At 42.5% G+C, this 17476-nt stretch overlaps 1 protein-coding gene across 2 annotated transcripts in view; it reads right to left on the reverse strand.

Annotated features, from left to right (window-relative positions):
- Nucleotides 1–17476, reverse strand: part of LOC115203968 (erbin) — a 139266-nt gene that overhangs the window by 93521 nt on the left and 28269 nt on the right. For both annotated transcript variants that reach the window (XM_029769104.1, XM_029769103.1), the window contains exon 2: nucleotides 9936–10014. The gene's annotated coding sequence lies outside the window, so the exon portion shown is untranslated. The remainder of the gene's footprint in view (nucleotides 1–9935; nucleotides 10015–17476) is intronic.

Raw genomic sequence — 17476 nt, forward strand, 5'->3', positions numbered from 1 at the left:
CCACCAAGCAGACTATTGGCCATAGATTACACCTCTACATACGACTGTTACCAAACACAAATCACCCCCTGCTGCCGACCAGTGGGGCTTGACACTACACAGAGTTAAGGTGACAGTAATCAATCGGCTTTAGATAGTGAATCGATAAATAGTCATTGTGGTGTTTATATACAGAGGCTTACAGAGATTCCCTTCCACTTCAAGTCACAGTGACCATTGATTTGGTGATTTACCTTTAATGCCACTGGCTCCCACAAATCAAATGATCATACAAATAGACATCCTTATTTCTAAACGGAGAATCAGTGCTATATCTCAAAGAAACCCACCAAATGGTCTACTAGAGGAACACATAATGCAAAAACGTGGGATGGGGTCAGTTTGCAATTAGGTGGTATGGCTCTTGAAAGCTTTTTTAAATCTCTTGCGACACTAGGTTTTCTGAAACAACTCGGCCTACATCGCAAAGGTTTTTATGTGACAACAGTGTAGGATACGCACAGGCTCTCCTTGCAATGTCTACCCTGGTCTTGGTTATTAGCAGAGAGCTTAACCCCCACACTGTGTGTTGATTGAAGAGTGTGTAGGCATGTATTAAAGAGTGTGTAGGTAGGCCCACATTTGCATTCGAGTGGTTACATCTTCCTCTTGGTGATCTTACAGATCCATGACGATCAGTTTTCACTACCTGAGAACAGTAGACTGATACTCCCAGAGGAGAGTGATACTCCCAGAGGGCTGCTTTTGCTGCTGGTGTGTTCATGCAAAACATGAGTAAAACCTGACAAGCGTCAACAAGAGCAGTACCCCACCCTGTTCTCCTGGCGGCCAAAAGATAGTGCACATCTAACACAGGGTAGCAAACACCCGGAGGAAGCTCTTCTGCATCACTCAAACCAGCGTCATGTTTCCTCTCAGAGAGGGGAGAGGGAGAGCATAGTTTTATCTAGGCCCTGATTGTGTTGATCCACTTTTCAAACGGCTACATGCATCACAAGCGGTGGCGGAAATGAAAGACTTAACAGCCGTGAGTCTTGAATCAGACCTCTCGGTGAGCTATCACAGAAACTAGAAAGGCATCACCCTTTCCAGGAGTTGTTGCATATTCCATATGCTTGACAAAGCTAAAGTTAGACCAGTAACCAAGCAAGGCTATCTAAGGTTATATAAGCAGTATTTTTCTTTGCCCGATTCAGTTTAGTCTTTTCCCAAATTCCTTTTTTCCCCCCCGTTTAGTTTTTCCAGGTTTCCGTTTTCCCCCATTTTTAGTTTTTTTTTGCTCTCAAAAAAAAAAAAAAAAAAAAAAAAAAATCACACTTATTAACTTCTCTAGGGTAGGGGGCAGTATTTTGACGTCCGGATGAAAGGCGTGCCCATAGTAAACTGTCTGCTACTCAGGCTCAGAAGGTAGGATATGCATATTATTAGAAGATTTGGATAGAAAACACTCTGAAGTTTCTAAAACTGTTTGAATGATGTCTGAGTATAACAGAACTCATATGGCAGGCAAAAACCTGAGAAAACTCCAACCAGGAAGTATGGAAATCTGAGGTTTGTAGTTTTTCAAGTGATTGCCTATACAGTATATAATGACTTAGGGTTCATTTTGCACTTCCTAAGGCTTCCACTAGATTTCAACAGTATTTAGAACGTTGTTTCATGCTTCTACTGTGAATAGGGAGAGAACAAGAGGTCCTGGAGTCAGATGATTGAGAGAATGACATGAGTTCAGTGGCGTGCGCTCACGTGAGAGTGAGCTGTGTTCCTTTTCTTTTTTAAAGACATTGGAATTGTCCGGTTGGAATATTACTTTAGATTTATGATAAAAACATCCTAAAGATTGATGCTATACATCGTTTGACATGTTTCTACAAACGTAAATAGAACTTTGACTTTTCGACGTGACATTTTGCGCTCGCTTCCTGCATTTGAAGTAGTGGCCTAAATGCACGAACAAAAAGGAGGAATTTAGACATAAATGATGGACTTTATCGAACAAAACAAACATTTATTCTGGAACTGGGATTCCTGGGAGTGCATTCTGATGAAGATCAAAGGTAAGTGAATATTTATAATGTAATTTTTGTCATTCCTGTTGACTCCAAAATGGCGGGTATCTTTAGGGCTTGTTAGCGCTGTACTCAGATTATTGCAAAATTTGCTTTCGCCGTAAAGCTTTTTTGAAATCTGACACAGCGGTTGCATTAAGGAGAAGTGTATCTATAATTCTTTAAATAACTTGAATATTTTATCTATGTTTATGATGAGTATTTCTGTAAATTGATGTGGTCATTCACCGGAAGTTTTGGGAGGCAAACCATTTCTGAACATTTTGGATATAAATATGAACTTTATCAAGCAAAACAGACATGTATTGTGTAACATGAAGTCCTATGAGTGCCATCTGATGAAGATCAAAGGTTAGTGATTAATTTTAGCTGTATTTCTGGTTTTTGTGACGCCTCTCCTTGCTTGGAAAATGGCTGTGTGGTTTTTCTTGTTGAGGTGCTGTCCTAACATAATCTAATGTTATGCTTTCGCCATAAAGCCTTTTGGAAATCGGACAATGTGGTTGGATTAACGAGAAGTGTATCTTTAAAATGGGATATAATAGTTTTATGTTTGAGAAATTTGAATTATGAGATTTTTGTTGTTTTGAATTTGCCGCCCTGCTATTTCACTGGCTGTTGAATAGTGTGTCCCACAGGCTAGCGTCCCACATACCCCAGAGAGGTTAAAAAAAATAAAAACATTTTTTTTGTAAGTCTACAACAATGCTTAAACCACACCAGGAGACTACTTTTGAGTAGGGATGTGAAAACAAAAAAAAAAATTGACCAGTTTTCCATTAAAAAGACAAAAACATATCATACAATTGCATGTCAAATCCTATTGTGTAGTATGACCACTATGGGTAATGACGTTATATCGCAATTACAGTAGACAACATCTGGAATCTGCTTTGGGCAAGCGAAATCTTGCCACAAAGACATCTGTTAATTCATGTTGACCATAGTGTTCCTTCCATTTGTTATGTGCATTAGCGACTCAGAAACAATAAATAAACCTAGCCAAGTGATCACAGTTATTCTCAGTTCAGTTATTGTGAGTCTATGTATGCGGATGACTCAGCGCTATAAACGTCAGCTACTACAGTAACTGAAATGACTGCAACTCTTAACAAAGAGCTGCAGTTAATTTTGGAATAGGTAGCAAGGAATAAGTTAGTCCTAAATATTTCCAAAAGTAAAAGCATTGTATTTGGGACAAATCATTCACTAAACCTCAACTACATCACATAATGGATAATGTGGAAATTGAGCAAGTTGAGGTAAACTGCTTGGAGTAATCCTGGATTGTAAACCATCATGGTCAAAAAATATTGATACAACAGTAGCTAAGATGGGGAGAAGTCTGTCAATAATAAAGCGCTGCTCTGCCTTAATAACAACACTATTAACAAGGCAGGTCCTACAGGCCCTAGTTTTGTTGCACCTAGACTACTGTTCCGTAGTGTGGTCAGGTGCACATGCAATTGCACACATTATGATATTGTTGTATGGTGGTATTGAACATTTTGTGTTGTGGATATGTGGTGGTGTAGGGATGTTATATGATGTACGGTTTTATCTTTAGCTCATTCAGTACAAACATAGATCACTGTTTTATCTTTTGTTTTATATGTAATGTGGGTGCTTTGGTATGTTTGGACCCCAGGAAGAATGGGGATCCCTAATAAATACAAATCTACACCAGGGGTTCCCAAACCTTTTTGGCCACGACTCCATTTTAATATCTGAAAATCCTCGCGACCACCAACCATGTGAAAAGAAAAAGTCATTTGCAAAACATGAACATTATTTCAGATTATATGATGGTGAGTTTAGAATACACTTTTAATGTGGGGCTATGAAAGTAAATAGAAAATTAGTCTGACAATGTATCTTATCTCACGACCAATAATGAGATGGGTGTGCTTTTAAAAAAAAAGTTCCCCCTTTATTATTTTCCCCTAACCCTAACACCCTCCCCTAATTTGAATAAACTAAACAGACAACAACACTTAGGCTTCTATTTCAAACTTATAGACAAGTTGTCTTTTGTTTGTTTTTAGTCACATCCTTCAGCTACCCTCAACCCCACCCATCTATCTCTGAAGACCATCCAGTTTTGATTTCCATTTGCCATATTTTTATCAACTGTGCCGTTTCAAAAGTGCTGAACCTATATACATTTCATGCACACAGAATATTTTACATTCGTTATCTTGTAATTTTTAGTCCCACCCTTCAGCTACCCTCAACCCCTCCCACCCATCTCTGAACACCATCCAGTTTTGATTTCTACTTGCCATATACACTGCTCAAAAAAAAAGGGAACACTTAAACACAATGTAACTCCAAGTCAATCACACTTCTGTGAAATCAAACTGTCCACTTAGGAAGCAACACTGATTGACAATAAATTTCACATGCTGTTGTGCAAATGGAATAGACAACAGGTGAAAATGATAGGCAATTAGCAAGACACCCCCAATAAAGGAGTGGTTCTGCAGGTGGGGACCACAGACCACTTCTCAGTTCCTATGCTTCCTGGCTGATGTTTTGGTCACTTTTGAATGCTGGTGGTGCTTTCACTCTAGTGGTAGCATGAGACGGAGTCTACAACCCACACAAGTGGCTCAGGTAGTGCAGCTCATCCAGGATGGCACATCAATGAGAGCTGTGGCAAGAAGGTTTGCTGTGTCTGTCAGCGTAGTGTCCAGAGCATGGAGGCGCTACCAGGAGACAGGCCAGTACATCAGGAGACGTGCAGGAGGCCGTAGGAGGGCAACAACCCAGCAGCAGGACCGCTACCTCCGCCTTTGTGCAAGGAGAAGCAGGAGGAGCACTGCCAGAGCCCTGCAAAATGACCTCCAGCAGGCCACAAATGTGCATGTGTCTGCTCAAACGGTCAGAAACAGACTCCATGAGGGTGGTATGAGGGCCCAACGTCCACAGGTGGGGGTTGTGCTTACAGCCCAGGACGTTTGGCATTTGCCAGAGAACACCAAGATTGGCAAATTCGCCACTGGCGCCCTGTGCTCTTCACAGATGAAAGCAGGTTCACACTGAGCACATCTGACAGACGTGACAGAGTCTGGAGACGCCGTGGAGAACGTTCTGCTGCCTGCAACATCCTCCAGCATGACCGGTTTGGCAGTGGGTCAGTCATGGTGTGGGGTGGCATTTCTTTGGGGGGCCGCACAGCCCTCCATGTGCTCACCAGAGGTAGCCTGACTGCCATAAGGTACCGAGATGAGATCCTCAGACCCCTTGTGAGACCATATGCTGGTGCGGTTGGCCCTGGGTTCCTCCTAATGCAAGACAATGCTAGACATCATGTGGCTGGAGTGTGTCAGCAGTTCCTGCAAGAGGAAGGCATTGATGCTATGGACTGGCCCGCCCGTTTCCCAGACCTGAATCCAATTGAGCACATCTGGGACATCATGTCTCGCTCCATCCATCAACGCCACGTTGCACCACAGACTGTCCAAGAGTTGGCGGATGCTTTAGTCCAGGTCTGGGAGGAGATCCCTCAGGAGACCATCCGCCACCTCATCAGGAGCATGCCCAGGCATTGTAGGGAGGTCATACAGGCACGTGGAGGCCACACACACTACTGAGCATCATATTGACTTGTTTTAAGGACATTACATCAAAGTTGGATCAGCCTGTAGTGTGGTTTTCCACTTTAATTTTGAGTGTGACTCCAAATCCAGACCTCCATGGGTTGATAAATTGGATTTCCATTGATTATTTTCGTGTGATTTTGTTGTCAGCACATTCAACTATGTAAAGAAGTAGTCAATTAGCCACTGCTAGCGGTCATCACCGTTAACCTGGACATCTGCCAGCCTCAGCCCAGTCAATTCCTGCCAGTCTGCACAGTGCGATATCAACCCAGAACATATCGGACTGCTTTTCTCTACCATATCTCTGGATTACTACCGCAAGCTCTGAACCTTTACTCCGGATCATCGCAGCTGGCTAGCTGCTATCCGAGTGGCTACTCCTGGCTAACGTCTCAGTCCCGAAGCGATCCATCAGACAATTCCTGGGCTTCAATACCTCTCTTGCCAATTGGCCTGGACCCTTTGCTGCCGACACGGAGCCCCACCGATCAATCAAGACTGGTCTACCGAAGTAACAGTCCGAGGGGGTTTCAACAGGCTCTCCCGTTGCGACGTCCTTGAGACCCATCTGCTAGCCCCAGCCTGCTAGCTGTCTGAATCGCCGTGCCTCCAGCTCGCCTAGCTACTCAATGGACCCTATGATCACTCGGCTACACATGCCTTTCCCGAATGTCAATATGCCTTTTCTATTGCTGTTTTGGTTAGTGATTTGTCTTATTTCACTGTAGAGCCTCTAGCCCTGCTCAATATGCCTTAGCTAGCCCTTTAGTTCCACCCCCTACACATGCGGTGACCTCACATGGCTTAAATGGTACCTCTAGAGAACAAAACCTCTCTTCATCACTCAATGCCAAGGCTTACCTCCACTATACTCACATCCTACCATACCCTTGTCTGTACATTATGCCTTGAATCTATTGTTCCGCGCCCAGAAATCTGCTCCTTTTACTCTGTTCCGAACGCACTAGACGACCAGTTCTTCCAGCCTTTAGCCGTACTCTTATCCTACTCCTCCTTTGTTCCTCTGGTGATGTAGAGGTGAATCCAGGCCCTGCAGCCCCCAGCATCACTCCCATTCCCCAGGCGCTCTCATTTGTTGACTTCTGTAACCGTAAAAGCATTGGTTTCGTGCATGTTAACATTAGAAGCCTCCTCCCTAAGTTTGTTTTATTCACTGCTTTAGCACACTCCGCCAACCCGGATGTCCTATCCATGTCTGAATCCTAGCTTAGGAAGGCCACCAAAAACCCTGAAATTTCCATCCCTAACTATAACATTTTCTGACAAGTTAGAATTGCCAAAGGGGGCGGAGTTGCAATCTATTGCAGAGATAGCCTGCAGAGTTCTGTCATACTATCCAGGTCTGTGCCCAAACAATTCGAGCTTCTACTTTTAAAAATCCACTTTTCCAGAAACAAGTCTCTCACTGTTGCCACTTGTTATAGACCCCGTTCAGCCCCCAGCTGTGCCCTGGACACAATATGTGAATTGATCACCCCCTATCTATCTTCAGAGTTCGTACTGTTAGGTGACCTAAACTGGAACATGCTTAACACCCCAGCCGTCCTACAATCTAAGCTAGATGCCCTCAATCTCACACAAATCATCAAGGAACCTACCAGGTACAACCCTAAATCTGCAACCATGGGCACTCTCTTAGATATCATCCTGGCCAACTTGCCCTCTAAATACACCCCTGCTGTCTTCAACCAGGATCTCAGCGATCACTGCCTGCGTGTGTAATGGGTCCGCGGTCAAACGACCACCCCTCATCACTGTCAAACGCTCACTAAAATACTTCAGCGAGCAGACCTTTCTAATCGACCTGGCCCGGGTATCCTGGAAGGATATTGACCTCATCCCGTCAGTAGAGGATACCTGGTTGCTCTTCAAAAGTGCTTTCCTCTCCATCTTAAATAAGAATGCCCCATTCAAAAAAAATTGAACTAAGAACAGATATAGCCCTTGGTTCACCCCAGACTTGACCGCGCAGGCTGGCCATGCTTTCCACCTGGCTACCCCTACCCCGGCCAACATCTCAGCACCCCCTGCAGCAACTTGCCCAAACCCCCACAGTTTCTCCTTCACCCAAATCCAGACAGCTTATGTTCTGAAAGACCTGCAAAATCTGGATCCCTACAAATCAGCTGGGCTAGACAATCTGGACCCTCCCTTTTTAAAATGATCAGCCGAAATTGTTGCAAACCCTATTACTAGCCTATTTAACCTCTCTTTTGTATCGTCTGAGATCCCCAAAGATTGGAAAGCTGCCACGGTCATCCCCCTCTTCAAAGGGGGAGACACTCTAGACCTAAACTTTTATAGACCTATATCCATCCTGCCCTGCCTTTCTAAAATCTTCGAAAGCCAAGATAAACAGATCACCGACCATTTCGAATCCCACCATACCTTCTCCACTATGCAATCTGGTTTCCGAGCTGGTCAATGTTGCACCTCAGCCACGCTCAAGGTCCTAAATGATATCATAACCGTCATCGATAAAAGACAGTACTGTGCAGCCGTCTTCATCGACCTGGCCAAGGCTTTCGACTGTCCATCACCGCATTCTTTCAGCAGACTTAACAGCCTTGGCTTCTCAAATGACTGCCTCGCCTGGTTCACCAACTACTTCTCAGACAGAGTTCAGTGTGTCAAATCGGAGGGCCTGTTGTCCGGACCTCTGACAGTGTCTGTGGGGGTGCCACAGGGTTCAATTCTCGGGCCGACTGGTTTCTCTGTATACATCAACGATGACGCTCTTGCTGCTGGTGATTCTCTGATCCACCTCTACGCAGACGACACCACAGAACAAACCTCCAAACGAGCTTCAACGCCATACAACACTCCTTCCGTGGCCTCCAACTGCTTTAAAGTGCTAGTAAAACTAAATGCATGCTCTTCAAACGACACTCCTTCCGCCCGATTAGCATCACTACTCTGGACGGTTCCGACCTAGAATGTGGACAACTACAAATGTTTAGGTGTCTGGTTAGACTGTAAACTCTCCTTCGAGACTCACATTAAGTATCTCCAATACAATAATAAATATAGAATCGGCTTCCTATTTCGCAACAAAGCCTCCGTCACTCATGCTGCCAAACATACCCTCGTAAAACTGACTATCCTACCGATCCTCGACTTCGGCGATGTCATTTACAAAATAGCCTTTAACACTCTACTCAGCAAACTGGATATAGTCTATCACAGTGCCATCCGTTTTGTCACCAAAGCCCCATATACTACCCACCACTGCAGCCTGTATGCTCTCGTTGGCTGGCCCTCACTACATATCCGTCGCCAAACCCACAAACCCACACAAAACTACAGACAAGCTACATTCCTTGCCAAATCACAACAGCTTTATCACATATTCAAAATGGACTGGTTGATTAAAGTAGGGAATATATTTATCTACCCCTACCACTCCAGTATCCTTGCACATTGTAAATATGGTATTTGCACTGACCCCAGAACTGTGTGTGTGTGTGTGTGTGTGTGTGTGTGTGTGTGTGTGTGTGTGTGTGTGTGTGTGTGTGTGTGTGTGTGTGTGTATATATATATATATATATATATATATATATATATATATATATATATATATATATATATATATATATATATATATATATATATATATATATATATATTATATATATATATATATATATATATATATATATATATATATATATATATATATATATATATATATATATAAATAAAAAAACACACACACTTTAACCCTACCTATATGTACATGGCTACCTCATAGCACTGCACATCGACACCACACTGGTATATTTAGAAAATGTATTAATTTTCTAATAACTTTCAATACATTTAGTTGATTTCCTACTAAGTTCAACAAATATTTCAATATTGTTGAATTCTGTTTTAATGTCTGGATTCTGTTAACAACACTGATTTTATAAAGGCCCTAGCTATGCAGATTAGGCTATGGAGAATCCCTGGATTGCATTGTTACAGGAAGGATCTGGGAAAGGTAGGCACTCGGATAACAAATGGAGGTTGCCCAAAAAAACGCTTCTTTATCATTCAATGCCACCATTGTTCAGAGTCACGATGTTATCCAGAGCTATGTTGTACAGAGCACGGATCAAAGTCAAGCCCAGTAGGTTGCTTATCATCTCTGTATGACTTATAGTAGCCACACATGGCTTTAACCAGCAAATCGGAATGTTGACTATAGTAAACAGGAAAATATAAACATGGTCGGTCTACATTGCAATGCTTTTCTTACCTTGTCATTTATGACTTCTTAGGCCCCTGGATCCCAGCTGATGGCAGGTGAGAGACCCAACAGCAGCACAGGTGCTTATCTGGAGAAGGGAATAAGCAGATTCGCTGTGTTAAGTACAGATGCACTTACGGGTAAATCTTGTCAATCTAAGCGTTAAGGCTAAACGACCTGTTATTGGCCCATTACCCATATCTTATTAGTAGGGTTTTTACATTTTAGAGGCCCCCCTGTTGCCCGTAGTGACAAAATGTTGCTTTGTTAAAGCTACATTCATGCAATTCTATACATTTTGTCATGCGGTGGAGAGAACAAACTGCCGTTTTAAAGCTAATTTCCTGCAATTCTACAGTTTATGCTATCTGAGTGACTCAAACATTAAAACAAAATCAACAGGGGCCCCATGCCATGAATATTTGATTCTCCCTGGCTGTCTAGCTTTTCTTTTAGGGATTGCTAGTTCTCAAAGATGATCTCATAAAAAATATATAGGTCCATTATCTTTTCTACATATCTGGTTTTAGTCATTTAAGTTTACAACTTAGTTTTTTCTATGCAGAAAAAAACCCTGATTAGGCAGGATTATCTGAGCCAAGTTACCTTTATCTACTTAAACCAATATGAAGAAAGATAGGAGGGTCTGATGTAAGGCTTTTGAAAAAGAGCTCATAGTAACACTTTATCCTAATATCATCCAGTGATACTCCGGAGCTAGGTGTCCAGGATTTCACCATCCCCCACTCTGAAGCTGGGGCGGCAGGTAGCCTGGTGGTTAGAGTGTTGGGCCAGTAACCGGAACGTTGCTGGATCGAATCCCCGCGCTGACAAGGTAAAAATCTGTTGTACTGCCCCTGAACAAGGCAGTTAACCCACTGTTCCCCGGTAGGCCGTCATTGTAAATAAGAATTTGTTCTTAATTGAAAGCTCTGAGGCAGTGCATAGGTCAACATTTCATTTGGTGTCGTTTTGCAAATTGACTTTTGTGACCCCCTCCCAATTGAATTTCTACAATAAACTTAAAATATACAAAATAACCTATATCTTGGGCAACAATTACATTTATAAAAACACAAAGGTAAGCTGTGTTTACAATTTGATTCAATAGTCAATGTAACCTAAAAAGCTATCTTTAATGCATGTGAGCTAAATGGAAATTTAACTAGCCCATTATTGTAAGGACATGCATGAATAGACTATTGGTGAATGAAACATTTGTGAGATGTCAGATGGATGACAATAGCTGTATTATTATGATTAAGGCAGGGAGTGGGATGAGAAATATGCATGACATTATATATTTGACATACATTTGTAAATAATAATCGTTGAGAACTAACAATCACCAAAATAAAGAATAGAAAAATTCCCAAAACAATTTAGCAGAATTGATTGTTAGAAAAATAACAGCATTAGCAGTTGCAAAATGCATGGAACTGCAGAAAATGAGCTTAACTGCTAAATGTTCTCAGCTCCATGGATAAGTCTGTAGAATTTAAGGAAATTGGCTCAAAAATACACAAAAAAATGGGGGGGGGCTTTAAAACGTTCTCTAAAATTCAGGTGTGCCAACAGGCCGACCGCGCGCCCATTGCCACACCCCCTCCTACGCCCACTACCTAAGCCCCCTTTTGATGCAGAAAAAACCCTGGGATGATAATGATCATTCCTCTTAGCCCAGCGTAGCATGCCCTACATCAGGCCGGTATTGTCTGCCTGTTCATGTCATTGCGGCCCTTTGCCTTGCCAGCTGATCTGACACAAACCCAAATCAGCCCTGGGCTCATCCCCACCCCCCGACTGTCCCTGTGCCGATACAGCACAATGGAGCTACAGTGCAGCCCAACGCAGTGTGTGTATGTGTGTGAGGGGTTTTAATTGCACACAGGCCCTGACTCTCACAGTCAGCTGAGCACACTATTGGGCTGCATCATCGCCACTTATTGCTTTCTGCTCCACTTCTTCCGGAGGGCTTTTATGTCTGTCATGTATTAAGGATTTACTGTGGCCACACACACACGCATCATCCATTTATAGGCCTACAGAATATACACACACACAGTGCATATATATGCAAAAACACAAGAACTCACGCATGCACCACTCATAGTTGCACACTCACAAGTACAATGGGGTTACTGTAGTACTCTCCCTCCGGTGTGCTGTGAAGTGAATAAGAGCCTGTCTGTCTGACCTGCATCTAGCAGACACCATCACATACACAGGGCAGAGCATTAGGCAAGACTGCAGTGGAGGACACAGTGTGGTGAGGGGAAGAGCAGGAGAAAGCCTACCATTACAATGGACGCAGTGTGTACTGCATAGGCCTGTCTGTGTCATTCTTGGCACGTGTTTCGGCTACATGTAATATTGTGGTGTGCTTATGCATAAATATGCTCCTAGATTGTCTCTCTGTGTAGGCACTCAATATAAAATAAGGATTTGGGTTTGTGAATATGTCACAGCCATGCAGTAGTAGTGAAAAGGGGAGGAAGGGAGAGAGAGGGAGACAGATGTTCTCTAAAGTGGGTCACAGAGGCAGGCAAATTAGTAGGGAGAGGCAGAGTGCACAGATGCGAGTTCAATTTGACAGACTGGCATGTCAAATGTTACACAAACTGACACCTCCCAACAAATATTAGGGTTATATTATAAAGTCAACAAAATCTTGCGAAATGCCTACCAAGAATGGGTTTTTGGCTGATATTAAAACGGGCTACTGGCTACTTTTCAAAATGTGCATTGAGGCATAATCGGGTGGTGTGGCGAGCGATGGCAAACAAACAACCAGCACATCCAACAGAATATTCAGCACAAGATGCTGAATTCAACATCATTGCACACAGTCTATTGAAAATGAGATAATGCACAGATTCAGAAAGGTATGAGATGATAAGAGGAATGGAACTAGGAGTCATCACTTCAATCTAATGGTTAGTTCTGACACTGTCATCTGTGAGATAATTGTTTATTTAGCCCAACACAGCCAAGTGAAGGGGATTTTGTGTTGCCTCTTTCAACAACACCTTGTTCACAGCTACCAAGGCTTTCACCCCTCTAACACACATCATTATCTTCTACAAACTGACGTAAACAAATCTCTCAATGCCTCGGGCTCATTTCTGTATACAAACAAATCAAATGCTCTTCTCCATTACTGTCCCAGTATCACTCTCTGAAATGTCTTACAAAGAGACTTACGGTAAAGCACACCCAAAAGAAGCCCAGAAATGCAAAATGGGCCACCATTTAATGTGAGCATCAATATTTCTGAGAACACTATAGTGCTAAATCGGCCGCTTTTCACTGATCTGCTCAGACATAGGCCTATCAATAAACGTACATTTTTTACTGTATAAAATCCTGCTGTTGGCCATTTTAATCAAACAGCCCAGTGTCCTCAGCAACATACGGGTCAATGTCTGTAGATGAGCTGTCCTGGTCTGACCCAGGGCTTCCGTTGGGTCTGAGTGGAGCGACCGGTGTTTAACCTCTATGGGACCGGCGGGACGAATTCGTCCCACCTACGTAACTGCCAGTTGAATCCAGTGGCGCGATTTTTAAAACGTTTGAAATACTATTACTTCAATTTCTCAAACATATGACTATTTTACAGCTATTTAAAGACAAGACTCTCGTTAATCTAACCACACTGTCCGATTTCAAAAAGGCTTTACAACGAAAGCAAAACATTAGATTATGTCAGGAGAGTGCCCAGCCAGAAATAATCAGACACCCATTTTTCAAGCTAGCATATAATGTCACAAAAACCCAAACCACAGCTAAATGCAGCACTAACCTTTTATGATCTTCATCAGATGACACACCTAGGACATTATGTTATACAATACATGCATGTATGTTCAATCAAGTTCATATTTATATCAAAAACCAGCTTTTTACATTAGCATGTGGCGTTCAGAAAAAGCATACCCCCCGCAAACTTCCGGGGAATTTACTAACAATTTGCTAAATTACTCACGATAAACGTTCACAAAAAGCATAACAATTATTTTAAGAATTATAGATACAGAACTCCTCTATGCACTCGATATGTCCGATTTTAAAATAGCTTTTCGGATGAAGCACATTTTGCAATATTCTAAGTACATAGCCCAGCCATCACGGGCTAGCTATTTAGACACCCACCCAGTTCAGCCTTCACCAAAATCACATTTCCTATAAGAAAAATGGTCTTACCTTTCCTGTTCTTCATCAGAATGCACTCCCAGGACGTCTACTTCAATAACAAATGTAGGTTTGGTCCCAAATAATCCATCGTTATATCCAAACAGCGGCGTTTTGTTTGTGCGTTCTAGACACTATCAGAATGCTAAATCACGGTCGTGCGCATGGCGCAGAATGTGACAAAAAAATTCTAAATATTCCATTACAGTACTTCGAAGCATGTCAACCGCTGTTTAAAATCAATTTTTATGCAATTTATCTCGTAGAAAAGCGATAATATTCCGACCGGGAATCTGCAATTAGCTAAACAGCCGAATGAAAATACCCCACGGGGGCGAATCGCGCACGCGCCTAATTCTATTGTGACCTGATGGGACACTTGGAAAAGGAGATCAGGTGTTTCAGCCTGAGGCTGCCTCGTCATCGTTCAGGTTTTTCCCGGGTTCTGAGAGCCTATGGGAGCCCTAGGAATTGTCACGTTACAGCTAAGATCCTGACTCTTCAATAAACAGAAGCAAGAACAACAACACCTTGTCAGACAGGGTACTTCCTGCATGAAACCTTCTCAGGTTTTTGCCTGCCATAGGAGTTCTGTTATACTCACAGACACCATTCAAACAGTTTTAGAAACTTTAGGGTGTTTTCTATCCAAACCTGAACAATAATATGCATATTCTAGCTTCTGAGTTGGTGTAGGAGGCAGTTAAAAATGGGCACATATTTTTTCCAAAATTCTCAATGCTGCCCCCTAGCCCGTAGAGGTTAACACCATCATGTGTCCGAGTCCTACAGAGAACAAGGCTCTATCCTCACTAATCCAACAACCATTCCCATCCCTGCTGACTTTGCACACACACACACACACACACAATGAAAACCTTTTTAAAATGTTGATTGCTCTTTCCTCCTTCGGCAACCCGAATACAACCACCCGCCCACAGCAATGAGAAAATAGCATTCCACAAACTCCAGTGAATTACTGCCCTGGTTTTAAGACACCCTTTGCTCCTACATGGGGTGGGAGTTAAGTTAGGGAGCTGGAGCTATGAGGTTTCCATTTACACCAGCCAGCCATCAAGTGAAACTGGCCAACTGCCATTCTCTTGACTCAGGGACAGTAGCAGAAGGCCTACAATATGTACTTCAAATCTACTTGGGGTTTAATAGGCTGAACACTTTAAAAGGGCATTTGTTTACTCAGTGCTTTACCATAGTGCAGAGTGTACTCGCAACTAGTCATGCACCGATGACATTATTGAACGATATCGAATATATTCCTTGCCCAAAAAAACAATATTGATAAGATATTAAACATTTTAGCAGCCTTTTAAGCATTCTAGTACAGTTAAATAGTTAACACACAAACACACACAGCGGTCTAAGACAATGCATCTCAGTGCAAGAGGCATCACTACAGTCCCTGGTTCGAATCCAGGCTCGATCACATCCGGCCGTGATTGTGCGCTGCCCTACGGGACTCCCAATCGGCCCAGTGTCGTCCGGGTTTGGCCGGGGTAGGCCGTCATTGTAAATAAGAATTTGTTCTTAACCGACTTGCCTAGTTAAATAAAGGTCACACACACAACAAACAATTATTTTGTTTGCATTTACATAAGTCCCCTTTAGCAGTAAAACATAATCAAAACCTATTTCTTTCACTTACTCGCTGTGCTGTTTTGTTGTTCATTTCTTCAGTCGTTTCATTCTCAACCAGGATTTCTATAGAACGCCGTTTGGGTCTTTGCATGTCAAAAAATTATTTTGAAGGCAAACCACAAATTCCACTATTGTGCCTAATCCTTATTGTGCTAGCTTCACAACAGATAACCCAGTCCGGTCGAGCGTCACTGGCCAGATGACGCTAGCTGGCTGCTTATAACGTTAGCTTTGGGCAACAGGGTTAAGTAGCTGGCTAGCTAATTATTTTCATGAACTGAAGCTCAATTTCAATAGGCGAACAACAAGTGGCAACCTAGCTAATACTTACAAGGATTCCTAAATCATTGCTAAGAATAATGAAAATTACTGCAGTTTCTACTGGTCATTGTTTTCAGGCTGGTTGGATTGGTGCTAGCTAGGTACCAAGCTAAAGCTAGCTACCCCAGAAGTTGCGGTCGAACAAAAGATACTTTATTACCAACTCGGTATTGTAAAAACATTGCTCGTGGCCGGTGCTTGCTTGCAGACTGTCTGCTTTGACAGTGCTACTGTACCTTTTTTGAGATGCAAAGACCCAAACGGCGTTCCATAGTATGCACATCGTGAAGCTAATAGCAGTGACGCTATTACTGTGCAACTCCGTTAACCTCTTATGGCTAGGGGGCAGTATTTTCACGGCTGGATAAAAAAACGTACCCGATTTAATCTGATTATTAGTCCTGGCCAGAAACTAGAAAATGCATTTAATTATTAGCTTTGGATAGAAAACATTCAAAGTTTCTAAAACTGTTTGAATGGTGTCTGTGAGTATAACAGAACTCATTTGGCAGGCCAAAACGTGAGAAGATTCTGTACAGGAAGTACCCTGTCTGACCATTTCTTGCCCTTCTTTGTCATCTCTATTCATTACAAAGGATCTCTGCTGTTACGTGACACTTCCTACGGCTCCAATGGGCTCTCAGAGCCCGGGAAAAACCTGAATGACGTAATTCAAAGCCCTGGCTGAAACACACGAGCGCTTTTGCTAAGTGGTCTATCAGAGGACAAAGGGCTTAGGCGCGGGCACTGGCCGCCCCCGCCTTTCTGTTTTTCCCTCTGTTTACAGACACGCAGATTCCCGGTCGGAATATTATCGCTTTTCTACGAGATAAATTGCATAAAAATTGATTTTAAACAGCGGTTGACATGCTTCGAAGTACGGTAATGGAATATTTAGAAATGTTTTGTCACGTTATGCGCCACCGTGATTTACCATTCTGATAGTGTCTAGAACGCACGAACAAAGCGTTGCTGATGGAACATAACGATGGATTATTTGGGACCAAACCTACATTTGTTATTGAAGTAGAAGTCCTGGGAGTGCATTCTGACGAAGAACAGGAAAGGTAAGACCATTTTTCTTATAGTAAATCTGACTTTGGTGAAGGCTAAACTTGCCGGGTGGCTAAATAGCTAGCCCGTGATGGCTGGGCTATGTACTTAGAATATTGCAAAATGTGCTTCATCCGAAAAGCTATTTTAAAATCGGACATATCGAGTGCATAGAGGAGTTCTGTATCTATAATTCTTAAAATAATTGTTATGCTTTTTGTGAACGTTTATCGTGAGTAATTTAGTAAATTGTTAGTAAATTCCCCGGAAGTTTGCGGGGGGTATGCTAGTTCTGAACGTCACATGCTAATGTAAAAAGCTGTTTTTTG

This window comes from Salmo trutta, chromosome 12 (assembly GCF_901001165.1).
Source record: "Salmo trutta chromosome 12, fSalTru1.1, whole genome shotgun sequence".
NCBI lineage: Eukaryota > Metazoa > Chordata > Actinopteri > Salmoniformes > Salmonidae > Salmo > Salmo trutta.